This window comes from Triturus cristatus, chromosome 2_2 (assembly GCF_964204655.1).
Source record: "Triturus cristatus chromosome 2_2, aTriCri1.1, whole genome shotgun sequence".
Taxonomy (NCBI): Eukaryota; Metazoa; Chordata; class Amphibia; order Caudata; family Salamandridae; genus Triturus; species Triturus cristatus.
In genome coordinates, this window is record NC_140582.1 from 70,377,548 (window position 1) to 70,405,186 (window position 27,639).

The 27,639-nt window shown below is 46.0% G+C and overlaps 1 pseudogene across 1 annotated transcript in view; it reads right to left on the bottom strand.

Moving 5' to 3' along the window:
• Positions 1-27,639, bottom strand: part of LOC146861868 (uncharacterized) — a 171,188-nt pseudogene that overhangs the window by 15,939 nt on the left and 127,610 nt on the right. The window contains exons 8-9 of the transcript XR_014978068.1: positions 11,979-12,077; positions 3,702-3,794 (exon numbers count right to left, since the gene is read on the bottom strand). The product of XR_014978068.1 is annotated as an uncharacterized LOC146861868 (transcript). The remainder of the gene's footprint in view (positions 1-3,701; positions 3,795-11,978; positions 12,078-27,639) is intronic.

Consider the following 27,639-nt stretch of genomic DNA (forward strand, 5'->3'; position numbering starts at 1 on the left):
GGTAGGCCTCTGATTTTCGCTGCAAAACCTGCTGAAGGCTTGGGACACAAATGGTCCAATGCACAAGTCCGTAGGACGTCGTGAAGGGTTTGCACTCGACAATAGTGCACGGTCCCCGGGTATTGCTGTTCCTCGTCACTCGTGGGGTCCACTCGCCACAGCTCTGCTGGGGACTCACAATGGCTGTCGAGAAGTCAGGAAATCCACTTGCGGGGCAACAGGGACTTCGAACTCTGGCGGGAGCGGGAAAGTTTGCAACCGTTGATTAAGGTTTTTGGTGTCTGCCAAGCAGGGGAGTCACTCCTTGACTCCAAGGGAGATTCTTCTGTCTTCCAAAGGTAGTGGAACGTCAAAGGGCCATGATTCTTCTTTGTAGAGCGTCGTCCAGGGTTATCTGATTTGCAATGGCAAAGCTCGCTATCTTATAGTGAAGATAGGGGAGGGACTAGCTCTATGACCACTCCTCTAGGAGGGTCAGGGGAGGGGGTGGTTACACTCACTTCCCTTTGTCCAGTTTCGCGCCAGAGCAGGGACAGGTAGCCCCTGAACCGGTTTGAGCTGGCATATGCACAGAGGAGCCTACTGCTCCCCCAGTGCAGGACTTCAAAGCACTCTAGGAGTGCACCCACCCAGCCCCAATACACTAAATCCTGTCTGGAAGGTGGTGACACCTCCCTGTGACAGGATGCCTTTTGTTGGGCTTCCTCCACTGCGAGTTTCAGTCAGCAGCAGGAGGGCAGCCCAGTGTCTGTGCTGGTGGCATCCATTTTGTGATGCCAGGGCTCTATAGGATTTCTATCGTTTTACATGTCGTCCCCTCTAGAAGGGTGGGATCATACTCCCACATCATGGACTGATGTGGGGCTATGATTCCAAGTTGTTTGACACCTAACAGGACATGTTTTGATGCAGTCATTCCAAAGTTAGCATTGTAATGCACATAAGAGTATATGGTTTAACCGCATCCACAAACAGCCATAGAGAATAGACTCTGGTAACTGCAGAGGGGCCCTGCTCAGGCAGAGGCACCCCCTCACATTGTAAACCACGCACCCTGCCCTCAGGATTGATAGGGCCTGCCCTAGGGGTGGCTGATGTGTTTATATGTGTGTGTATGGTGAGATATAGAAACCTATATCTCAGTGATTAGTGCTAACACTACCTCACACAGGCTGCAGTAGCAGGCCTGTGGTGTCAGATTGAGAATGCTTCCCAGGGGTGGCATAAGACATGCTTCAGCCCCTGGTAGGCCTGTGAAGTACCTATGCCCTAGGTACCTAAGGTACCATATACTAGGGGCTCATAAGGTACCACAGTATCCAATCACTAGTGCATCTAATATGCACATCAAGTCGTTTAGAGAGAACAGAGAGACTGGGGGCCTGATTAGCAGGGACCCAGCCAGACTATAGCCAGAAACCAGTGTATACATCAGAAAACAAAGTGGGGGCAACATAAGTGCAGATCCTACTCTCCTACACTGAGCTGGTGTACAGAGCTCTGCAGGTGCACACAGCTTTAGTGAAGTTAAAGGTAAACTGATATTATTGGCTTCAAGGTCCACCCCATATCAAGGAACTGTGTTAGTTGGTACCAGACGAATTGTTCATTCATTTTGTTGCATTTTTAAATTTATAGTGAGCCATCAAGTACATGAGCATATTCTTTTGTCCACACTGCAGTCCTATTGTAATTAGGAATCCAATAATACAGTGTCTCTGAATCTGTGGTGACATCAAACATCCTTTAATATTTGTAGATATGAATTCTCTCAAGAAGGCCTCAGCTAACTAGAGGTGTTTACTAAGGCAGCAGCTCACTTTGCTGAGATGAACAAAGGATACACGGTAAATGTATGGAGACTAACCATTATCTCAAATGAGAGCAAATGGCCTCTTCCTTTCTCTAAGAGTCGCTTCTCAGAGGCTGACTTGCTGAGTCTTGCTCAGACTGCTGAGCTAAACAACAAGCTTTTCTCTGCGCCTATATAGTATTTGTTGGTCTGACACAAACACACAATAGCTTGATCTACATTGGCTTGTGCCGGAAAGGGGGTGGGGGACAAATCGAGGGATTCACCACTAAAGCCTACAACTGATTCACACGTTCTTGAAGCTACACAAACACGAATGGACCAGTAGGTGTTGGACCACAACCTTTTATGTACACATAAATACTTGGTCCATGTGTTCTTAGATGGATAAGATACTCTAGTCAAAACAGACTGCAATGATTTTTATGAAGGCGGGCAGGTAAGCAACCTGTACAAGTTACAGGAAAAGGACCCTCTCCTGTAAGCTGCTCTCACCTATTCATCCTCCACAAAAGCACTGAAGACAAATCTGTTCAAGGAAAACTGCGGCCCGTAAAGAGACTATCTGGACCACCAGCCCCTAATTTTGGACTGGCCCATCCCTCCAATATAGCTCCCCCTCCTCTCAAATTCGCAACAATTAGAATTATGAATGGAAGCTCCAAACGTATGCTCCTTTGCCTGGAGCCTGATGATTAACTGTTCTCACCCCACTGCTACCTTTTCTGCAAAGCGGCTTTGAGAACATATCAACATGTTATAAATAAATAAACATCTTCCACCAATTACAAGGTTTAGTTATGGTCTGGACACGGTGACAGTAGTCACCCATGTTGTAAGGACATGCAACCACCATCTCCAGCAGTTACATTCTCTACCATGGAGGGACATAGAAGAATATTTAATGATACATGTCAGGACACTTGAGACAGTGTTTCTTTAAGGAGCAGAACACACAGAGTTTGATGGAAATGAGGAAATCAGGAGCATGATGACACAGGAGTTGCAGCAGAGGGGCTTCTGACCTTACAATAACTGTGTTAATCATATTGTATTAGTCCAGTACATGAGTTGTAATCAAATGTCACTCAAATTAAGTACTATTCAAAGACTAAATAGAATCAGTAGGAGAACGATCCTTCACTACTAGGTGTATCTCTATTTCTTGCTGTTAATTCAGGTTTCTTGTTTTGCCTGGGAAGAGTGCAGAATTTCTTAGAAATAGAACATAGCCTCAATGGTGTATTTGATGCATTTCACCTCAGATCCCCCTCTTAAGATACACTGACCCCAATGCCACTTTAATGATCATAGGTGTCTACAGAAATTGTGACAATGTAATAAACGTAAAATACTCTGTAGTCAGCTCCCTCAATTGTGGAATGAAGTGCAGAATTCGAAAACGGTTGTAACGTAGTAGAACATTAAAGATGAAAGACAGAAAGGTGTGGTATGGTTTGTGATATGCCCTCCCTAGATCTTTTTGATATATTAATAATAGGAGTAAATAGTTACCTGTCCTTGGGCCTTCTTCTTAGGCAAAGTATCTGATCGATCCTGGGAATCTACATTGTTCAGTTTTTCCCCCATCCCTCTAACCACTATCAACCCTTATTTCTTTGCAGTAGGGAGCCTTCGATGATGCCAAACCATTATACTAATTACTGTTCACTTAGGTAATAGATCATCTTTCCACTCAGCCACTATGGGGGCTCAACTATTATTCTTGGATGCAGAGACACTTTGTGATACATCAAAAAGATTCACATCCTTAATCCAATCATGGCTGGTAAAATCGTTCACATTTTTGTTTTTCTCAGCTTAAGGGATTAAGATCATGTAAATGCTGAATGCCTTTAATTTACACATCTATTCAATGTTTACTGACCTGGTGGACTGCTGCTGTATTCCATTCTCGAGCGCTCCCCAGGATCCAGTGAATAGGTGTCGCCTTCGTCTTTAATGCAGAATGAAGTAATTGCTGTGGTAATCATAGGTCATAAAATAATATAAAATAGAGAAAAACACAGTATTAACCAGCAGGAATAGTCACAGAAGATGCGAGGACGCAAGCGACAGGTAAGAAGAGACAAAGAGAAATAGGTTCTTTGGAAACTGATTTCAGTTGATACTTTGTTTCCTCCTTTTGTTGTAAAAAACAGTCAGACTGTTCTCTAACAAGTTCTTTCATGCTTTCACAGTGCCAGCGAGTGGCACTTTTCTTCACCCATGATGTTGCATTGGTGTCATGCTGAGGGGCGAAAACACCCAAAAGAATAAATGGTAATTCTGCACATGTGCGCCTTTCAGTTTTTAAACATTTCCAGCCCTACAGGTATTCCAGAGAACAGGCAGGGGAAGCTGTAACATTTTCTTCAAATGTATAGTTTTTCATATACAAATTAATCAATCAAAGCATTTGTAAAGCGCACTACATACCTGTGAGGGTCTCAAGGTGCGGGGGGGGGGGGGGGGGGGAGGGGAACTGCTACTGCTCAAAAAGCCAGGTCTTGAGGAGTCTTCTGAAGGTCAGCAGATCTTGGGTCTGCCGTAGGTGGATGGGGAGGGTGTTCCAGGTCTTGGCGGCGAGATGGGAGAACGATCTATGCGGGGAACAGTTGCGAGGGTGAGGTCGGCGGAGCGAAGCTGGCGGGTGGGGGAGTAGAAGCTGAGTCGTCTGTTGAGGTACGCTGGTCCGGTGTTGTGGAGTGTCTTGTGTGCGTGGGTGAGGAGCTTGAAGGTTATCCTCTTGTTGACTGAGAGCCAGTGCAGGTCTCTCAGGTGGGGTGTGATGTGGCTGCGGCGGGGGATATTGAGGATCAGGCGTGCAGATGCGTTCTGAATGCGTTGAAGTCGTCTCAGGAGTTTGGCCGAGGCTCCTGCGTAGAGGGCGTTTCCGTAGTCCAACCTGCTGCTGACGAGGGCCTGGGTGACCGCTCTTCTTGTTTCTGTGGGGATCCACTTGTAGATCTTGCGGAGCATTCGGAGGGTGTTGACGCAGGAGGAAGAGACGGCGTTGACCTGTTTTGTCATGGAGAGGGTGGAGTAGAGGATGACCCCTAGGTTGAGTGCGTGGTCGGTGGGTGTTGGAGCTGTTCCCAGTGCGGTTGGCCACCAGGAGTCGTCCCAGGCCAAATTAGTTACCTTTGAAAGATTTCCTTAGCAATGTGTAAGGAATTTCAGTTCATGGACATCGATTAATAATACTGAAACACTCTACTTCAAGATATGCTGGACGATAGGTTTTCCAAACAAATTCTCTCCCTGGCATGCAAATGAAGGTACTAGCAATCGTATGCAGAGCAAATAAAGTGACCAACTTAAAGATCTCTTTCTTGTGAAGGAAACCACTGAAGAAAGTAGGTTAAGACAGATCGCTAATAAAACACATAATGATGCTTTCAGGTGTAGTTGTTTTAGCTGCCCCATAGCACTCAGTAATACAACTGAAAATCATCTGACGTATGTCAGTTCTGTCTATGAAATACCTCCACTAAGCAATGAACCGCTCTCTACTAATTCCATAGTCATCACATCTCAAAATATAACATTAACAAGTTCTATTTGAAACTAGCCTGCTGCATTTCCTTCCCCTTAAAGAGATGAAGTGGTTGGAAGAAATCTGATAGCTGCAGGCGCTGATTTAGAACAAAGTTTGTTACAGCTTCAGGCATGAATGAAAATTTTGCCGTTTACATAACCTCATTTTTGGATAGTAAAGTTACTTACCTTCAGTAATGATAGTCCTGGTAAGCATACGACTTTCCGTCAGATTCTTCACCTAATGAGTACTCTATCCTAGTCTTCAGACTAGTCCATAACAAACTGGGCCAGCAATGGATCTCCAGTGCCTCCAAGTGGTTCCACATGGCTCCAGACTCCAGACATGATGACACCAAAATACATTAGGTGCCAAGCAGCATGCTGGGGTCAGTTCCTGATATTCATTCTACACTCCATCAGGCATATACAGAGTAACTGAGAGAGCCACAGCAGCGACAAATATAGCACATACGGTTTGCATACCATGGGATCTTTTTGTAATGCTTTTTATTTTATATTTTCTTCATGGAACAATAAAGTGAAGTGAGGAAAACAAATACTCAAACACAGCAAAGCATCACAGTACCTTATAACATCTGGATCCAGGATTATATATACTGTTGAGTTGAAACACTACACATTCTGACTTTACACCATCTCACACTGACCACATTTGCAAGTCCATACCTTCTGGGACTTCCAAGTGCATCTCTTCTTTTCATAAAATATTGTCTCCACCAACATACATTTGTCTACTCGGACACTTCACTTTGTCTTTGTGTAATATACCTGATTACTGCATTCCTTTGCGATACTCCACTGTGGAAAACGGGAGCAGAGCATGAGTATATTTCTAGTTAGGACAGCATCATTGTGGATGTTCACAGGGGGTGGGAGGCAAACTCCACTCTACCAGTGGAGTTCTGCCCACCCTGCGCTTCACCTGGAGTGTCGAGTTCCAGAAAAACTCCACAAACAGTTACGTGGCAGAGTTTTCCACATGTGCAGCTTGCCAACATACAGCTCCCAGCACTAAAAATCAGCTTGGGCAGTGTGACAGAACTTTGCAGAATCTCACTGAGTTTTTATGTAACTACATGAAATTCCACAGAGTAAAACTCCATAAGTTCTGCCCACCCCTAATGTCCACAATAATTGATTATCTTGAAAATGGGACCCTGGCATCCAAAACAGAGGATAAGGTGGCCACAGTTTCAGTTCAGTATATCTGTATAGTCCTTCATCTGCAGATTGTGGACCTGATATACAAATTGGATTTTGTAGGCAATAAAGTAGTACTACAGTAGTACTACAAAATGCAATACATAAACCTACAAGTGTAAATCTCCACCTCCACCCCTCTCATCTTTTCTATGGGGAAATCCTCACACATGTAAGTTTACTACTTAGGAGTCCATTCCAATGTCGTTAGGAAGGCCTCCAGACAGGTTTACGAATGTGTGAATCTGAGCCAATGTTTCCGACCAAATCGTCCCCTGTTCCGAAAGACCAAGTACGATGCGAAGATCTCGTCCGCGTGGACCGAATCGTTTCCGAACTCGATCCTCTCTGTATCGCCGAATCGTGCCGCGCAATGGAGCTGGATTTCGAACAAGCGAGAACCATGCGAGACGTAACAGCTGTCGGAATCGGACTTCGAGAGGCCAGAGCAGGCCCCTCTTCACCCGGAGCCCTCAGGATCGGTTGTGGGGGGATGCTCATGGGTCCCCCAGATCCAAGCCTGCACAGTGTGGCAGGCAGCATGAGGTGCCCGCTACAGGGTGTACACTTTCCCCCACCCACTCCTTTTTTGCTATGGGAGCCTGCGTACGCGTCGGTATACAGGCTTCCTTGGAGTTCAATGGGAGTCCGAGTGAACAGAGTCCGTCAGCATTCGGCTGCATCATACTCGGTCGGTCGGACTCGCACAGCGCGATTCGCTAGGAAAGCCCTCTGGATCCGAGTCGTACGGAGGGCTTTCCTAGCGAGATCGGAATCGGTCCCTTAGTAGTAAATGTGGGAGGAACCAAGCAGAGAGGGTAGAAAAGGAGGCATACTGCTTATTAAATTGGAGGGGTGGAGGGAGGAGAAAGGAGGCATTTAGGAAGGGGTTAAGGAGGGGTTTAGGGAAGGGAGCACACCCACGCACAAAAAGGTAAGCCCATTCTTATTCAAAAATTGTACTACTAAAGTTACTACAGCCCAAAAGGACACGAAACAGTCGTAAATGTACTCCAGCTCAGGAGTAAGTTCAGCACCATCCATGGCTAACCACTGGTACTGCAACAGTCTCCCATCGACAATAATAGAGGTACAGACTTAAAATAAACCCAATAGAAAAAAATGTTACATTAAATAAAATTATTTAAACTAGCTTAAAATATAAATACATTTAATTTAAGGGTAAAAGAAATGGTAAAATATTATTTTTTTAATTTAAAATATTTAACAGCATTCTTTAAATTTAAATATTAATGGAACAGTTTGTATTAAAATATGCGTAAATCACTTTTAATTAATTTCATACATCACTTTTAATGTCATATAAATAATTGCATTTTCTATTACAATTAAGATGATAGTGCTGTACCATTTGATTTATTTTGTTCTGCATTTAATATAAATATATAACATTAATTTACAGTTATACCTAACATGAACATATTTACTTTTCCCTGTACTTTACCACAGGGAGATCTTGCCCGGGACAAGGATATCCTTGTGATAAAGTTTAGGGAATTTTTTTAAAGGCTTTTGCGGCCAGAGCTCAGGGAGGCGGGGGTTGGGATTGGAGCCACTGCAGTTACCAAGCCCGCAGGAGTGGACCTCCCTTGGAAAGAACCCAGAGGATTGCGGAGCAGTACTGCCGCGACCTGGATGGGGATGGCTGAAGGACCTGGCAACTCAAGTTGCTCATTTTTCAGGTGCCTGGGGTTGGAGCACATCCAAGAAGAGTCCAGTGTCTGAGAACTATGTTGAGACTCCGAATAGTCCTGAAAACGTGCCTGCTTCCTTGAGGAAAAAAATGTCTTCCCTTCCCATGATGCGTTCTATGTTTTTGACGGAGGGTCTCTTAGGAAAATTCTCCTTAGAAAGGTGACCTAGCTTTTGGAAAGGAAGTTCACTTGGGAGCCTCAGTGCAGGCTACAGCTGAAAATAACTTGGCTTCCTGCTCCATGATGGCCTTCAGGTGCATAGAGGTACAAGAGTCATATGCTGCAGCATCATGCTCTGACCCCAGACACCAGAGTGGTCATGGGGGTTCGAAAGAGATATCTTCGTGCTGCACTGTCGGCAAGGATTAAAGCCTGAACTCCTTTGAGGTGCCATTTCACCTAGTTGCTGTTGAATAGCTGAGGAATTTGTCAGTAAGATACTGAGGGCGAGCTTGGGATCATGTTGATGTGGGACGAAAAACCAGGAACTGAAGTTTCATTACTGGAGTACCGTTTGGCAGATGAGCCTAAAGTCAGGAAGAAGTAGTCATAAAGTGAGGAATCTGTAGAACAAAACTATTCATCAGAAGAAGTCAGTTTACCAAGCCGTTTACACAATCTCCCTTGTTAGTAAAGTTATTGGCACCAAAAAAACTGCCTTAAACAATGGATGATTCAAATCCTAGATACACAGCAGCTCAAAATTAGAAACCATCAGATGATCCAGTACCTTTTTAGATCTCATTGAAATGCTCTTGAGTTAAATGGAGAATTGCTATTCACAAAACCTTTAAGGAAAAGTGAAAGTAATGAAACCGTGAAGAATAAAGACATGCCTTACTCATTAATGCAGAAGAGGGACTAAAGGTGCACTAGAGCAGCAATGCTAATTATACAGTAACTTATCATGTCTGGCCGTGCAACATTGGGCACAAGTGATGCTTCACAGCATGTTGACAGTGTGTAAGATTTGTCTGATACCCCAGTTTGATAACAGGTCTGTATCCTGATGGGCTTTGCTTCAGAAGCACAGAGTAGAGCTCTGCGCCTGTAGTGCATAAAATGAATCCATTTAACCTGACATTTCTCTGAGTTAGTGCTTAATTTTCAGATAGTAAAGCTCAGAAACAGTGAACAGGGTTTACCTCTTTCTGTTTCTGAGCTGCGCTGTGTGAAAATAAAACACCTACTCAGAGAAATATAGGGTTATGTGAACTTGTTTTATGCCCTGCAAGCCCAGAAAACAGGACCATGGCTCTGTGCTGTGTCAGAAAAGCCCATCATGATACCGTCCACGGTCTTTTATCAGATATAATGTATCCATCTATGAATAGATACTGTCAGCAGCAAGCAGGTTTTGAGACATTTGATAAACGCAAACTGTCTCATTCAAAGGTATTCTTACCAGCTAGTGGGAAATGACCACAATAATCATAATCACCATTTATTAAAATTGCATGTGGTTTTAATAAAACTGTATCAATAAATTAATTTCACCCACCTACAAAACATAATCTATACAAAAGATCTCTCACACCTGACTCTTGGCCTGCCTTGCCACAGGCCTCAGGGATTATGCACCACTCAACTGTATTGGGGCAGCTCCCCTTTGGAAGGCAACAGTGCTGCATTCCTGCCCCTGCTTTCTTGTTGCCCCCCTGGAAGGTGTACACACAGGTCTATACAAGCATGCCCTGCCCCTGGTTTGCAGCCTCCTTGTGTGCAAGACACACTGTTTGAGCATACAAACAACTGGAACAGCCACTTTCACTGCATTTGAGGGATCACACCAAACATGGCACTTAAAAAATGGAAGCAGTAATACATTTGACTGGGCACTTTTCAGAGAAAAACCTTGCAACTTTCTTTATATTTGTTGGAGGAATAGTTAGCATGACAGTGTGCTGATTAGTTTTACATTATGTCTTGAAATAGGATGGCTGAAATGAAATTGCTCTTATAAAAAATCTAAGAAAATAAACATGCTTGTACTCCTTTTTTTTGGCAGTGATTGTGACTTGTTTTTTTAGGTTTTCCAATGAATCACGATTGGATACTTTCATTGACTCTGACTGAACACAGTTGAAATTAATGGATCTTATTCCAACTTCCAACTATATGTCTGTGGTCTACGCACTGTAAGACAATCCTGCTACATATAAGAACATGCTTTACCTTGAAATGTGAGCTCAAGTATAATGATATGAAACTAATTCCCCTTGCCAGGTGGCACATGGAACAGAAATGATGAAAATATATCATACTGATTCACAATAATTGCACTGCACATTTTTGTCTACGATTTAATAGAATTTCCTTCTTTCACACAACTTACCAAACCCTAAAGGGTATGCCACAGAAAGCTATAGATTTTCAGGTGGACTCTCTTGTCTAAACATATTCCTGCCAGTGTGCAGACAAATTACACGAGTACATATTAGATTTGCGCATTTAATATTTTCCCCCTGGAGGAAAGCCTTCTCACCCCCAGAAAATATCGGCTGTTTAGGCCACTCTCATTTTCACTGTGCCTAATTCTGCATTCATTTGTTACTAAGGGGCCTATTAGCATGGCGGGCGGACGATGGCGATCCGCAGCCAAAACACCCCGCCGGACGGCCATTTACCCCCGCCACATTAGCATGGGGGGGGGGGGGGGGGGTACCGCAGTGGATGGAAAGACCGTCCGCCGCTAGGCAATCGTCACGATTGCCTGTCGGGCGAAAAAGGCCCATAATATGGTGGCGGTGCCTTGCAGGCAACGCCATCCATATTATGATGTGTGCGGTGGAATGCCTTTCGCCATGGAAAGACATGTAAAGTTTACTTTGGGGACCCGTTGCGGGCCCCTGGGGGGGTGAGGGGGTGGGGGTCTGCAGTTGGGAGGTACCCATTGTACCCCCCTACATTGGCATTCACAAGATGGCAGGCACCTGTCATTGTGCATGCCAATGCACATCATGCATTTTCAACATTGTGGCGGGTGATGCTCACGATTTTGAATATGCGGGATGCGACCACCAGGGTGGCGGTTGCATCCTAATTGGCACCACTGGCGGCCGGTCCCAGCTCCGCTAGGGTGGCAGGCGGACTGAAGCCCGTCCGCAATCCTAATGGGGGCCTAAGTGTGCAAATTGATTGTGGAAACCCTATTGCCAATATTTGTGAATATGGATTAATAACTTTAGGGGGTTTTCACTACATCAATGGCCACACCACTGTCACTCCTATGGGAACACCTGCTTTTATATCCTAAACCATATCCTTTCAACAGAGAAAAATCCTGCATTTGGATGGATTGCCAGGGGTCAAAAGTGGGATTAAGGTCAAAAGTGGGATTTAGGGTAAAAAAGCCAATGAAATCCTGATTCTGTAATTCAATACTTGGGGAATTGCATCAATTAAATCCACAAAATGTTTCATGAATCTAGTCTAGAATAAAAACTTACTTGAAAAGAATTAATAATGCTCAATGTGATAATTTGAGATCAGATGTATATCTTATCTTAGATGTCAAGTAGGTCACTGTTCAAATCCATGCAATGCATTTGCTACTTGCCAAGAAAGGGTCACTAGCTGTACAGTACTGTCAATGTATGTACTCTAGAAAAGCTTGGGCTTACTGTGTAGTGGACTTTTATCATTCTTTGAAGGACTGTATTGCTTTGAAAGCAGTTCAGATTTACCTGAGTTGAGGTTGGTGCTGCTTTTACAATACTGATCAAGATGGATTACGGCTTGCTCGTCTTTTCTCAAAACAACGTCATCAGTGTGAAATGGCAATCCTGTGATCAAGCGAAGAAACTGTTACACATTTAATTAAAAGATATAATCACAAGTATTAAACATGGTCAAATCCTATTTTAGGACCAATACTTCTTTGTAATAAATGCCAGAATGTGACACAATCTTGAGGGTCAATTCACAAAACCTGAATTCCTCCCGAACGTTCGAAATTTACTCATGTGGGGTTACTTCCACATTTGAAACAATTTCTGAACTTTTGGGTATTGTCAAAGAATTCCAGTACGCAAAGAAATCTACGACAGTCACAGATGTCCTTAAGTACTCAAATGCAAAAACATTTCTGCAAGCAGAATTGTTATAGTTGCACTACTATGCATGTGGAAATGGAACACAGATGTGTATTTACACAGAATATATATTTTCTTTGTTCATGGAGAAAGCATATTTCCCTTTAGAGAAACCCACTTTCCTTATATCACTATCAATTTTGGAAGTGTTTACGCCCCGTTTGCCACTAGAAACCACATACTCCTGCCCTTGCCAGTAGTAAGTCTGAGTGTATTTCAAAGGAGAGAAACTACCTTCAAGCAATTGGTCATTACCCACAAAACTATGTGTTTATGGTTATTTACTAACTTTTCCAGCTGGAACTCCATAGGAATATTCACAACACTTCTCTAATCCAGAATTGGAGAAAAAGAGAAAATCCACTTCCTTGCAAAATCCTCTATTGGTAAAGTAAAATTCTGATGATAAATGCTGCCTTTCCTTCTGACTATGGGAATTGGCAATGTGACTTTACCTTGCAATGTTTTAGCACACCGAAGTTGAATACAGGGGCACAAAACCTTTATAGATTAGTACCCTCTGAGAGTTATAGAGACCGGACTGAATCACAAGGCATTTTGCTCTATGAAGCTCAGTGTACGAGCACAAATTGAGTATATTACAAGCACTCAACGCCTCTTCTGGCTGCAGAACCAGGGGGGAGGGAGTTTCATGTTGGTAATGAGCACTTACTACAATAAAAAATCCACAGCAAAATTGGAATGCATTTGCAAGTTTAGGGTTAGATGTGGGATTCTGGGCACTTCTGATAGGGACAACATACAAACGTCAAATGCATAAACTCAGAAATGTGTGCACATTCAAATGACTGTGTGTATATAGATTTTCATATGATGCAGATCTTGCTGCAGTGCAATAGGGCGCTGTACATCATAAGGAGGGAGGGTTTTGGGAGACAAGAAAAGATTGAGTACATCAAGTTGGATTTACATCTTTGAACTACATAACCGCATTATATTCCACATGGCTTTAATTCTATTTAACATATTTACATTTTTAGGAACATAAAGATTAGGGGTTTTGCCCAGGATCACACGATTTTCAGCCAAATGCTGAGGCTAGGATTCAAACCCATGTCCCCAAATGCTAAAATTCAGCAATTTAGCCACTAGACCATATATTTTCCTCTTGTGTGGAATATCACATAAAAAAAAAAACAGCAAATGTGCTTCTGCTACAGGCAGTAGCAAGTCACTGTCCATGGTGTTAATATGGAGGGAACACACATATTTAATAAGGAGAAGGAGATGGAGATTCCGGAAAAGGGTTTTCTCCACCTGTAAACATATTTACATGTGGAGAAATACATTTATAGGTGTGAAAACCTATGAGGAAAAGAAAATCCACAAAGGGAACTATTATGCACCAGAGTACTCCAGAAATTCTGCTTCTGTTGTAGATTTCCTGAATTGGCCATCAATATTGTGGACTCTGGGAAGGCATTTGATTCTGTTGAATGGGGTTACCTCGTTGCTGTTCTTGCCAACATGGACTTCGGCCCACAAATCACGACCTCGTTTATTATACACATGCCTGGTAGACAAGTTACTTAGCATCCGTAACATTCTTTCTGGGGGATCCAACTGCAGAAAGACTGGATCCAGATGCTTTTCACAGCAATGCTCCAGCGTGGCAGTAGGTGGTGTTGTGTGGCTCCACACTGACTTCATTTCATCCTGGAAGTGATGGAGCAGAGCTGTATATATGCCACCGCTGCACGCTGAAATCGGTTTCTTTCTTAACTCTGTCAATGCCCTAAGACGTACAGCCCAAAGCTTAATCAGAGGTAGCAGTGTGTAGTTGGGGTCTTTTTAGATGAGAAAAGAGACCATTCTGCAAGATGAGGACATGAGAAAGACAGCCACTAGAAAGAGCGTTACCAAAGGTAAGTAACTTATTCTTCTGATGGATACTTTTAACCAAGGATTTCTCACCTTCAGAATAGATAACCAAGCAGTACCACCCAAAGGTGGAGGGTATCTGGAATGGGTTCATACCAAAAAGTCCTGCAGGACCCAACATGTAAAATGCCCTTTTCTTCAGACCTCGCTGTCAAGGCAGTAGTACTTTGTGGACAAGTGCCCTGATGTCCACATCACAGCATGACAAATGTCCAGTACAGACTTGTGTATCAACGCAGAAGTAGCAGCCTCTGCCCTGGTGAAATAAACCCTCAATCCATCTGGGGACTGCTTCTTGGGTGAGGAGGAGCAGATTGTTATTATTTTGAAAAAATTTTATAGATAAAAGAAAAACATAAAGCAGCAATAAGACAACAGAGGAGTCCACAGCATGAATGTAAACTTTGCAATACAGTTGGAATCTGGGCGACACAGTACAAACCCTTCCACTTGCCTAGTGTCATAGTAATACTTTCCGGCTTACACATCAAACAATTCACACATAGGAGGACCAGATCATGAGATAAAAATGTACAGCATTTAGCACTTGGCGTGCAAACAGGTCTCTTATTCAGTACCATGTAAGGACACGTCATCAAGACCAGGGATATCCAGTAGTCTATTTCGTTCACGTTGAAGCTCTAGTGTAGGGGACAAGCAAATGGTTCCCCTATTCCACCTCCCCCATTTAGAGTCCCATTTCCTGGGGCAGCCCCTGTGTTTGAAGACATCTTTCTTGGCAATCATTGCCCTATCCATGTCAATTGCCCAATCGCGCAGGGCCGGGACCGCCCCCACCTCCCATTTTTGGCCAATATTATGTTTGGCAATTGCCCTCCCGAGTGAGGCCCACGTTTGCTCTGTTTGCCTTAGGTCAGTGGTTTCCCAGATATTTAGAAGGCATAATTGGGGGGAGGCCTCCAGTGTCAAAATGCCTGCCCTTTCCAATTGTTTTGTGAGTTTATTCCAATATTGTTGCACCATAGGGCAATCCCAAAGGATATGAAAGAAGGTACCCGTTTGGTGGCATTGCCGTAGGCACATAGGGTTATCCCTCCTTCCCGTCTTGACCAAGAGCCCTGCGTCGAGATACACGCGATGAAGGATCTTCAATTGGACCAGGCGCAACCTCATTGGGATAGCCACCTCTCTGGGGAAAGCCAGGGCATCGCGCCATCCGTCATCCTCCAAGTCTCCCAGGTCTACTTCCCAGTATTGTTGCAAGCGCATTAAAGGGTCTGGGCGATTGTTCACCACCTTTTTGTATGTAAGAGATATGGGCTTTTTGTGCATGGGATTAAGTATCAGTCGGTCCTCCAATGGAGAGGCCTCAGGTAGAGGGAGGTCCTTGGGTAAGACTGCCCTAACTGCGTGGCTAATTTGCAGATATCGGAATGCCTCGGTCTTTGCTAGCTTGTATTTGATCTGCAGGTCTGAGAATGTGGACAATTTTCCCCCCAACCACATGTCACCCACTGTCGTGATGCCTATCATATCCCACTTGTCGAAGCCAGGGCATTTGCTGAGCTGCCTCAAGAAATCCGGTTCCCAGAGTTGTGTGGCCTTTGTAAGTTTATTGTGCCAACCCCACTTTCTATTCACTCCGTGCCAAACTTCCACTGTCCGTTCTGTGGGTCCCTTGAGATTGAGCTTGCAAGGGTTAGCGTAGAGTGCCCTGGCGTAACCACTCCCCATCCCAGGAGCCACAGGTCTGTGCGGAAATTTGGGTCATCATACTCCCCATTTTTTTTTTTTGTTGAAACATTTTTTATTAGTTTCCAAATCAACAACAACTGTTCATTACATCACGGGTTCCCTCGTGCCGTAAGAGCAGCCCCCCTCCCAAGGGTCATCATACTCCCCATGTACCCATTTGTTGATTGGAGCCAGTTGGGACGCTTGGTAGTAGAGTCTCATGTCAGGCAGTGCAATAGCCCCATCATACTACCCCATCGTCAACTTTGTCATAGCTATGCGTGGGGCCCGTCCGTCCCTCAGTAGTCCCCGTACAACGCCATCAATGCTAGCGAAGTAGTTGTCAGGAATCTTACAAGGGGTGTTCTGCAGTGCATAGAGAAAATGCGGCAGTACTAGCCTCTTAAAGAGGGCTGCGCGCCCCAGAATTGTAAGGGGGAGGGATCGCCAGTGTTTGACGTCAGACCGAAGACGCGTCAGGGGTGCAAGCAGGTTGGACTCATAGAATATATTCGGATCCGGTGTAATATAGATACCGAGATACTTAAAGCCCTCTGTTGCCACCGGTATGTCATACCCCTCGGGGTGTATAGCGGTGCACCCCACAACACGTAGTGTTGGGACTTAGTCCAGTTGATGGTATACCCAGAGTGTGTACCAAAGATATGGAAAATATGGAAGACCCGGCGGAGAGATCGCGAGGGTGAGGCCAAATACAAGAGATTATCATCCGCATATAGGGAGATACGGTCTTCGTGGTCCTTTGTCCACTTTAGTCCCCTAATCCATGGGTCACCCCTGATCCAGATTGCAAGTGGCTCGAGAACTAGGGCAAATAACAAGGGTGACAGGGGGCACCCCTGTCTAGTACCCCTCCCCAGACGGAATTGTATCGAGACGTGGTTATTGACTACCACCTGCACTGTAGGGTGGGCATAGAGCAAACGCATCCACCATTCATCTGGCGGTTTGCCCTGTATGTGGATGACCACGATGGAGGCCGTTTGGACATCAGCAGGGAGTGCCCCTTTATCAAGACTTTCCATATACATTTACAGCAAGTGGGGGAGAGCTTGGAAGCCTGTGGCTTCAAGAATTCGATCGGGAGCCTATTGGGGCCCATGGCTTTACCCGAGCGGACATCCTGTATCGCTTTTTGGATTTCAGCCTCTGTGATTGCGCTCTCTAGGGAATCTCAGTCCTGCACAGACAGACATGCAACTTTGATGGTCCAGAGAAGGTCCACAGCTGCGTACAACTGGGACGTCTCAGAGGGAGTGTAAATCGATGAGAAGTAGGACGCAATCATATCGGCTATCTGTTGGGATCAGTGAGTACCTCTCCAATGACCCACCGTGCTACTTGTTCTTTTTTCTCCAGCCAGGCATGAAGTTTACCCGTTTGTTCACCATGTTCGTATATCTTATGGCATGTAGAGGTATGTAGTGCTTTGGCTGCTTCCATCAAAAGCTGTCGGTAATCGGGACGCACCATCGAGGGCGAGTGTAGTTTCTCAGGATCAGGGGTGAGTGCTAGGGCTGTTTCCCTAGCTAGGATAGCCTCCTCGAGTTCAGTGACACGCTTGGTGAGCTCTCTTTTATGGCCAACCATCAATGATCGGGCTCTGCCTTTTATAACAGCACCAAACGCTCCCCACAGGACTTGTGCTGAGGTGACTGACCCCACACTTTCCTTAAAATAGCAGTCCGCTTCCTTAAGAAGTGTGTCCTCGATGTGAGGCACCTTGAGCGCCCAGGGATTTATAGTAAGGGTGGTGCGTCGCCTGGGCAGGTCGAGCGTGAGCGTTGTGAGGAGGGGGGAATGATCAGATACTCCGCGTGCCAGACACCAGGATTCAGTAAACATATGTAGATCCTGAGCAAACATGTGGTCAAGACGCGATTGACTATGATGGGCTTCAGAATGAAATGTGAACTGTACGGCGGTCGGGTTAAGTCGCCGCCAGATATCTGCCAGGCCCATAGCTGACAGGAACTCTGCCAATGGGGACCCGCCCTGGGGGGTCGCTACGAGGCGGGAGGGGATCTTTGGCACCGCCTACAGCCAGATTAAAGTCCTCCCCAGCACCAGCAGCCCCAGGGGCAAGTCAAGCAAGAGCGCTCCTGGATCACGCAGTGTAGGACGTTGCAGCCCAGGTGGGATATACAGGGATATAACATTTAGAGTCTGTCCCTCCAAGGTACCAGAGAGCGCTATGCATCGACCCTGCTCATCCGACCAAACCCCGTTTATTAAGTAAGGACAGCCTCTGCGTATGAGCACCCCAGCACCACGAGAACCCGTTGGAAAGCCAGAGTGAGCTGCTAAGCAGTTTCCCCATCTACTCAATGCACCGCAGAAATGACCAATTAAATGTGTCTCTTGGAGAAGAGCAATGTCTGGCGCTTGTCGCTTCAGGTACTGGAGGACTATACCCCGCTTGATTTTATCTCCTAAGCCATTAACGTTCCACGTAAGGAACTTGAGTGCTAAGTGTGGCCCCATGTAGGAATGGATAGATGAACAATGTAGAGCTGAGAAGCAGAGGCAGTGTCAGTTTGCGGACAACGAGGGTGAGAAACGGAAGGGGGCCCACAATGTTGCCGCGAGGCGAACCACACGTGAATAATCCGTTTGGATGATCTAGCGCTTGCAGCCCCACGGACCGCCTGAGCTCCCCGTGGTGACATGGTAGGAGCATGACTGTGGACATAGAAAACAATGAATACAAAAATTTGCTGCAAAAAATAACAAGACCCAACAACAAAAGGAAAACCAAACGGAATCATCCTAGAAAAACAAAAGTCAAAGCAACTGAACCCAACCCCCTGTTCCCCCAACACCCAACACCACCCCCCACCCTGCCTCCCTGCACAGCGGGCACAAAACCACCCGCCACACCAAACTTGCAGAGTGCCTGTCGCCCACCCTCAACATCATTGGGAACGTGATCCAACCCCACTCCCTGAAGCAGAAATTCGTAAGAGTACATATATCCCCAGCATTTGAACCCACAATATGTAAATCTGACATGGTGAACCTTAGTCAAAAAACAATACCAAGGGCACCGATGTCAACACTATTGGAACAAACAACAGTGTCAAGCTAGACTTTCACTATGTTAAAGGTCAAGTGAGGGGCGGTTGACGCCAGAACAGTCTGTGCCCAACAGTCCTTTGTTCAAGGAGTCCCTATTACTAAGGTACAGCTTATTACATTTTTAAACCTCCTCTCTCTTTAGTGGAACCAATAAAAGGCTCTTCGCCAAACAACAAGATCAATTCCCTGACCCCCATCTGAGGGTGATGTAAATGCCAAATTGGAGTATAGAAGACCTTGTATGGCACAGGATATGTATTACGTGCCAGATTGCCAATGGGGCACAGAGCGTCCACTGAGCCTCAACACGGCAAGTCCCAATGATCAAAGACCAGCCACTTGAATATCAAACCCCCAAACCCTACCCTAGTGGGCTCTGCATTGCGGAATTGCCACCCAGCGGGGACTCAGTCCGTGGGCTCAACCTGTCGCCGCTGCTCCTGTCACCAGCTGGTTTACGATGGCGTTTATCGACAGTCCTCCAGCCCTCAAGCCAGTCCAAGGGTCCTCGGGCCTGGCAAAAAACCACACCTTCCCCTCCAATTCCACCCGTAGTTTGGCTGGGAAGAGCATGGCGTATTTAATGCCCTGGTCCCGCAGCGCCTGCTTCACGTCCAGGAAGCTACCACGTTGTTTCTGGACCCTTAGGGTAAAGTCTAGAAAGATGGTGACCGTACTATTGTCGATAGTCAGTGGCGGGCCGCTCTTGCTGTTTTCAGGATAACATCTCTATCGCGAAAGTTAAAGACTCTTGCCAAAAGCAGTCGGGTGGCGTGCCAGGCCTGGTTCTTCCCTCCGTCACTCGGTGTGCGCGTTCAATGGAGAAATGTTGGGTGAGTCCCTTCGGTTGCAGATGTTTGAGGATTAGGTCTTCGACAAATAGATCATCTGCAGGCCCTTCGGCCCATTCCGGTACGCCCAAAATACGGATGTTATTGCGCCACATGCGGCCTTCATAGTCATCGAGTTGCAGCGCCATAGCTTCCTGGGTAGTCTGGAGATCGGCCACCTGGCGCTTGAGGAGGTAAGTGTCTGTGAATAGGTCCTTGGTCGCACTTTCAACTTTGCGTACTCTTTCCGCCATTTTCTTCATGTCTGCTCTGATCAACGAGACCTCCTTTGCAACAGTGTCTAGACGACTTTCCAAAGAGGTACGCACCGACGTTATAGCGGCAAGTATGTCCCGCAGCGTGGGGTCCGGTTGTTTTCCGCCAGCGTCGGGCCCTGGTTGCTTCTCATCCTGGCCCTTCTGCCACGCGTATTTTTCAAGTTTAGTCTGGAGTGCTCCACGTCCGCTGCGGCAGTAGGCAGTAGTGCGTCGAGGTTGGGGGCATGGGCTATACCGGCTACTCGCCGCTGCCTGCTTGTGGGACCAGCCCACAACGGCCTGTCTGTTTCCACCATCTGGCCCCAGACCCAAGGGCCCCGCAGTTCTAGGAGACACCCACGCCGGTGGGGGAGGAAGGGGGAAGAGAGTACGGCTATGTCGCCTGGGGCTGCACCAGTCGGTCAATCGCTTGATGTTATGTGCGCACTGAAGTATCCAATGAGTGGTGGCCTCAATACAGGATTATGGGGATCGGATTCCCCTTCGCTCACAATAAGGTGGTGCGCCCGCAGCCCAAACAGTCAAATTCAGGAGGCCACTCAGGGCCCACCATGACTGTTGCCCCCGCGGTCTGCTGTAGCCAGTGGCACAGGCCCTGGTTGTTAATGCGATAGGGGCACAGTCCACCTCACGCCCCAGCAGCACAGCTCCCCAGGACCGGGGCTCCCAGGGATGGCCTCAAATAATATGAGCAGGGCCCAGTTGGGTCAACAGTCTGGTGTTAGTGAAAATGGCACACTTAGGTCCACCGCGGCCGCGGTGTACAGCGCCCAATCAGCAGGGCCCAAGGGGGCTGAAGGAGCAGGGACCACCGCCCCAGGCTGGGCCGCTCGGGTCGTCAGATGTGTCCCAGGTGCAGCTGTGGGGCCAGCCGCTATACAGGGCCGGAGGGTGCACCACACGTCAACACGCCTCGCCCAGAAGGCGCGAGCCCGCGGCTCAGGATTTGCTGGCACGGGGGGGCCTCGGACGGCCTGCTGTGCTCTTCGGCCGGGCTTCGTGGGGCAGCACACTCACCAGGGCAAACACTGCTGGGAACGATCACCGCCCAGCCCCTCAGGCATCCAGTTGGGCCTCTGATTCTTGTTGCCGCGGCGGCATCAATTGGGCGTGCATGGCCGAAACGAAAGGCGGTGCGCCCAGCCTCTCCCTGCCCCGCAGCTCCGCACCTCTATCCCACAACCGTCACAGCGCCGCCAATCAGGCCGATTTTCGGTCCGATGAAGGAGAACAGCTCCAGGGGCAGTGTAGCTTCTCAGCCTGCAGTTGCGGCCAGGGAAAGTTTAAGTTTGGCGGATGTATCGGGAGTGGCACGACAGAGCGAAGCTACCGTGCGGCCATTTCCCTGTGCATTGGCCACGCTCCCCAATCTTTTTCTTTTTAATTTTTTTTTTTACATAACATAGACAATTTGCTGATGTGTTCGGCTCCTTCATCCAATTGTTAAGTTATCACACGTGTTGTCCCCATCTCTCTGTCTACAGCATAGGGTTTCAATATACTATTCCGGTTGTAAGCTGGTCATGAGTATTCGTAGCACAGTGTGTTTTCATCCGACATTTTCATCAACACCTTGTGGGATGTTACAGTGACCTCAACAGCATGTTAAACATTAACATAATCAAACTGTAAGTAACAAACAAGTACTTCCGAGTTCCATAAACATTTCACTCAGTGCGACGGGTAAAATATATATGTAAAGCAGGTTTCCGTGGTGAGTCCAATAAGGTAGGGTGTGGGTGGGGGCATGTTTCTCAATTCCCAGGTGTCCCTGCTTAAGCGTATGTGTGACACCCTCAGTGCTCCCTCAAGGGTTAATATCCACCTACTCTGTATCTGTGTTACCTTGAAGGTGTCGATGTATGTCCGTTGCCTTTTTAAGGTATGGCCTTTGTTTAATCTAGTTTCCAGTTTTTCAATGCACCTATCCCATCTGACGTACACCTCACCCTCTCCCCAGTACCCCTAGCTTCCACATCTGGAGCAACCTCTGCTTTTCACCATTTCAATAAATCACAGGTCCAGACTGACAATAGAGTGGCAGGCTCAGTTTTCCAAGCCACAGCACTTCGCTGTTTCATCAATACCAGGGCCAGACTATAAATCTATACATGTGTTGGTTGTTTTTGGATATGGGTCACACATCTAAGATACAGTGAACGGGGCCCAGGGGAAAGAAACCGTTAACTGGGTTCCCAACGTGTCCATGTACTTCTTCAAGTACTACCGTATCACTAGGCATTAGCACACCAAATAGTAAAAGTCTGCTACCAATTCAGGGCAGCAGGCACAAGAGATTGATGCCCCAGGGTACATACATTCCATCCGCTTCAGTGTGAGGTAAGTATGGTGGTTTAATTTAAACTAGCTATAGCGGAGCCTGGCATTCATCAACAACCCTCTCACTGATCCCAAACATCTCGCCCGTGTGGCAGCTACAAGCTCCTGTTCCTTTTGTAACTGCCACCATTCCTTGAGCTGCCCTATGGGGTGTTTCCTCTGCTTCATTAGCGCTCCGTAGATACACATTACATTCTTCTTCGTATGCCCATTGGTCAGCAATACAGTGATTGCAGGGTTTGGCATTTCGTGCAGCACTCTCCAAACCTGTCTCGTCACTTTGACCAAGGCCCCATGCAGCATAAAGTGTCCTGGGCCAGCGGATCTCAAATGTGCGCAGGTGTTCATTCTCTACCAGGTCTCTCCACACTTTCACTCCTGCTTCCGTCCAGCTACGGATCTGAAAAGAGGTTTTTGGATTCTTGATTTGGGGAAGGAACCAGATAGATAGGTCCGGGGTGTATGGTATTGACCCACGGCTGACAGTGACATATTTCCTCCTGGATGACCTAGCTACTTTCATGAGCATGTTGTCTGTTTTAATACATGGCGATGCGCCCATTAGGTAATCAAGCACATTGCATCCATCCAGACATGTCATCACATCTTCTCGTTCTAGCGTGTTTACTTCTGCCACATTAAGGATGCAAGTAGCCCCTGTACTTTCCGGCAAAAAAGGAAAATATTACTTACCCAGTAAGCATCTGTTCTTGGCATGTAGAGATGTAGATTCACATGCTTTGCATACTCCTGCCATCTAGTGTTGGGTCCGGATGTTTGCAAGTTGTTTTTCTTCGAAGATGTCTTTCAAGTCACGAGATAGGTGACTCCTCCTTTCGGTGCATGGGCATCGACTCGATTGTTAGATTGTTTTCCCGCAGAGGGTGAGAATGGAGTTAGTTAAGGTAGAATAGAGATGTGTATGTATATAAGATATGAAAGAATTGCAAAAGGTATAGGTACCCGGGGAGGCGGGTGGGTTCATGTGAATCTACAGCTCTACATGCCAAGAACAGATGCTTACTGGGTAAGTGACATTTTCCGTTTGAGGCATGTGAGCTGTAGATCACATGCTTTGCATAGACTATACAGCAATATTCTCCCAAAGAGGTGGCTAACCTGTAGCTGTTTCAGTTGTCTTAAAGAGTGTTCTAAGTACTGCCTGGACTACATTAGCCTGCTGCCTCGCTAACACATCTACACAATAGTGCTTGGTGAATGTGTGCAGTGTAGACCATGTTGCAGCTTTACAGATGTCAGCAATGGGAATGTTTCCTAAGAACGCCATAGTAGCCCTTATTTTGCTAGAGGAATGCGCTCTAGGGGGATTTTTAAAGTTCTCTTTGCTTTCGCATAACATGTTTGAATACATCTAACAATCCATCTAGCAATACCTGATTTGGATATAGAATTGCCTTTGTGAGGTGAAGCAAAAGCAACAAAAAGTTGTTTTGTCTGGCGAATTGGTTTTCTTCTTTTTATGTAATATAATAAAGCTCTTTTAACATCTAAGGTGTGTAGAGCTCATTCTGCCACTGAATCTGGTTGAGGAAAAAACACAGGTAACTCGACGATTGATTGATGTGAAAGGCAGATACTACTTTAGGTAGAAATTTAGGGTTAGTATGAAGAACACCTTTGTCTTTGTGAAGTTGGGAAAAAGGTTCTTCTATGATTAGTGCCTGTAGCTCACCTACTCTCCTCAGTGAAGTAATTGCAATGAGGAAAGCGACTTTCCATGAGAGAAACTGCAGTTCACATTTATGCATTGGTTAGAAAGGTGGACCCATTAATCATGTAAGGACTATGTTAAGATTCCACACTGGAGCAGGTGGAAGTCTTGGTGGTATAACCCTTTTCAGTCCTTCCATAAAGGCTTTGATAACTGGTACTCTAAACAGAGACAAGTGCTGGCTATTTTGTAGGTATGCAGCTATTGCAGCGAGATGTAAGTGGATGGATGTATAAGCTAATCCTGACTGCTGCAAGTGTAATAAATAACAGATTATATTTTGTATGGAAGCATCCAAAGGATTGATATTGTTATTATTACAATATATAACAAATTGTTTCCATTTAGCTGCATAACAAGCTCTTGTAGTAGGCCTTCTGGCCTCTTGTATGATGTTCATAAAGTCTGGTGGAGGATTCAGATAACCAAACTCTATGACTTCAGGAGCCAGATCGCTAGGTTGAGTTCTTTGGGATCTGGGAGTCTGATTTCTCCATGGCTCTGGGCGAGGAGACTGGATGTGAGATACAACTTTTGATGTGGAACTACTGACAGCTCCAGAAGGGTTGTGAACCAAGGTTGACAAGCCCATGTGAGAGCTATTAGGATTAATCTAAGGGATGTTTGCCTGAGCTTCCGAACCACTAGTGGAATGAGTGGGAGAGGCGGAAAAGCGTAGGCAAATATCCCTGACCAGTTCATCCATAGTGCATTGCCTTTGGAGAGCGGATGTAGATACCTGGAGGCGAAGCTTGGGCATTTTGCGTTTTCATGTGTGGCGAACAGATCTATTTGAGGAAAACCCCAATGTTGAAAATATGGGAGGAGACCTTGAGGGTGAAGTTCCCACTCGTGGATTTGCTGCCTTTGTCTGCTGAGAAGGTCGGCAATCTGATTGTTTACTCATGGAAGGTGTTCTGCTAGGAGATACATTTTGTGGTGTATGGCCCATTTCCAAATAGCTTGTGCTAGGCGTGACAGTTGGAGAGAGTGTGTCCCCCCTTGCTTTGTATATACTACATAGCTGTCATGATGCCGGTGCGGACTAAGACAGATTTGCCTACGAGGTGAATTTTAAAGGCTTTAAGTGCTAGAAACACGGCTACCAGCTCTAGATGATTTATGTAGCGACGTGTCTTCTGTTAGCACTGTCTGTGGAAGTCGATGAAGGGCCGCACTTTGGATAGATTTTGTGGGTTCCACCACTGCAGAGAGTGATGGGTGCGGCCGTTTACCAACACTAGATCGGTTAAATGACCCTGTGACTGGTCCCACTGACTCGCTAAGCACGCCTGAAGGGGACGAATGTGAAGCCTTGCATGAGGAACAATCATGATGCATGAAACCATGATTTCCAGCAGTTGAATATACACTCGAGCTAGTAGTGAGTGGTTGGGCTGAAACTGAGCGATTAGAGCCTGAATATTGCGAATTCTGACTGCATTGGGAAAATCTAGAGCTTTTTGAGTATCTAAAGTGGCTCCTAGATAGGTTTGTGTGTTGGAAGATTCGAGATGAGACTTGAACACATTGACTGTAAACCCCAGGTGGTGCAGTAATTGTAGTGTTATGTGAGTGTGCTGGAGACACTTTGGGGAGCCAGTCGTCCAATTATGAATGTGTTGTCTTCGCAGGTGAGCAGCAACTACTGCTAAGCATTTGGTGAATACTCTGGGAGCAATGGTGACTCTAAAGGGAAGCACTTTGAACTGGTAATGTTGCCTCGCTATCACAAATCTGAGATATTTGTGCTGAGCGGGATGTATTGGAATGTGAAAATACACGTCCTTCAAGTAGACATAAAGTCGCCTTGCTGTAGAAGTGGGGGCACTTGTTGAAGTGGGGGAATGTTTGGAGGATTGGCGGTAAGCTCCAGGCTATAACCAGATTGGATAATTCCTAGCACCCATATGCCTGTAGTTATTGATTGCCAGGCGGGGAGGAATTGTGAAAGACATCCCCCGACAGATGTTGAATGATCGGGGGAAGAGTAGGCAAGTCACTGTTTGTTAGGTGAGGGGGAGGTGCGTGTTGTGGAACCTTTACCTCTACCCTTGCCGTTGTTGCCTTTGTACCCTCCTCTAAAGAAACCTCTTGAGGAAGTGGACTGATTGTTGCCTTTATATGGTGTAGAGACAGTGACTGAAGAGATAACGGCATGGAATAAAAGATCTCCGCCAAAGAGGCCCTAATAGGGAGCCCGTCAGTTATTGCAGCAAAGACCTGACGAGGAGCAAGCCCTATGATGAAGCATGACACCCAGCTGGCTGGGTGTGTGAGGGTCCTAATTCCAAAAGGAGGAGTTCCCCTTTCCTCCTGCTATTAAGTGAGGACATTTCCCTACTCAGCTGACCATACTCCCCTTGCCATGTTAGGAACTGCATACCTATAGTGTTTGATTCCTTGGAAGTAGGCATATCCTTCTGCTATCCTCTTTTTTAATTTAGGTACCTCATGGAGTTTACTCTTCCATGAGTTGTTGTGGCGAATCAGCAAGGATTCCTCCTCTGTATGCCTTAGGTGCAAATCAAATGATGCTTTTTCTTCTACACTGTGTGGGAGTGCTGGGCCATTCAGAGCTTCCGGGGTAGGATTTCAGATTCCCTGGAGAGTCCATAGGTAGATGATTTAGCACTCCCTTCCCTGATGATTATTCCTGAAGGGTTCATAGTCAAACGGTGCCTCAAGGCCTTGGTGACGATAGGTCCGGTGTTGGCCCATTGGCCAGCGCTGGAGATCCAATAACTCACTTACTATCGAGGGCTGGTTTCATGGTATGAAGATCATTATGTACCTTGAAAAACATATCTTCAGATTATGAGGAAGACACCAAAAAACCCAGAAGATTTAGGATCTGTGGAAAGATTATTTTCTGTCAAACCAATCCCAAGAAAACTCCTGTCTGATGCACTGTACTAGTAGTGCCCTCACTGTTACTCTGTTATTTATTTCTTTGTGTTTGGTAATGCATTTCTAATCCCAACATCTTAAATCCGCGAAACGTAGTGTATGTAATGGTATTGGTCACCAATATTTAACCTCACTTTGGGTAGTTTGTATAATTTTGAAATGCCAATGTAATTACCAAAAAAAAGAGATGCAATCCAAATGAAAGGGTAATCCAACCGGCACAACATTCCACCATTTTCACTCTGAGCTTTGTGATTGGAGGTCACCCTTTTGTCATGACCATCAACACTCTATCCGTCACCTTGCACTCGTTTCCAAGGCTTCCCTGTCCATATCACTGATTTTACACTTGTCTGCATTGAACCTTATGTCCATCATTATAAAGAGTTGTCGTAGAGTTTCACAACTCTACCTGTCATGAGCTGGCTGGTGATGAGAGACTGGGAATAAACAGATCGCGGGGACAA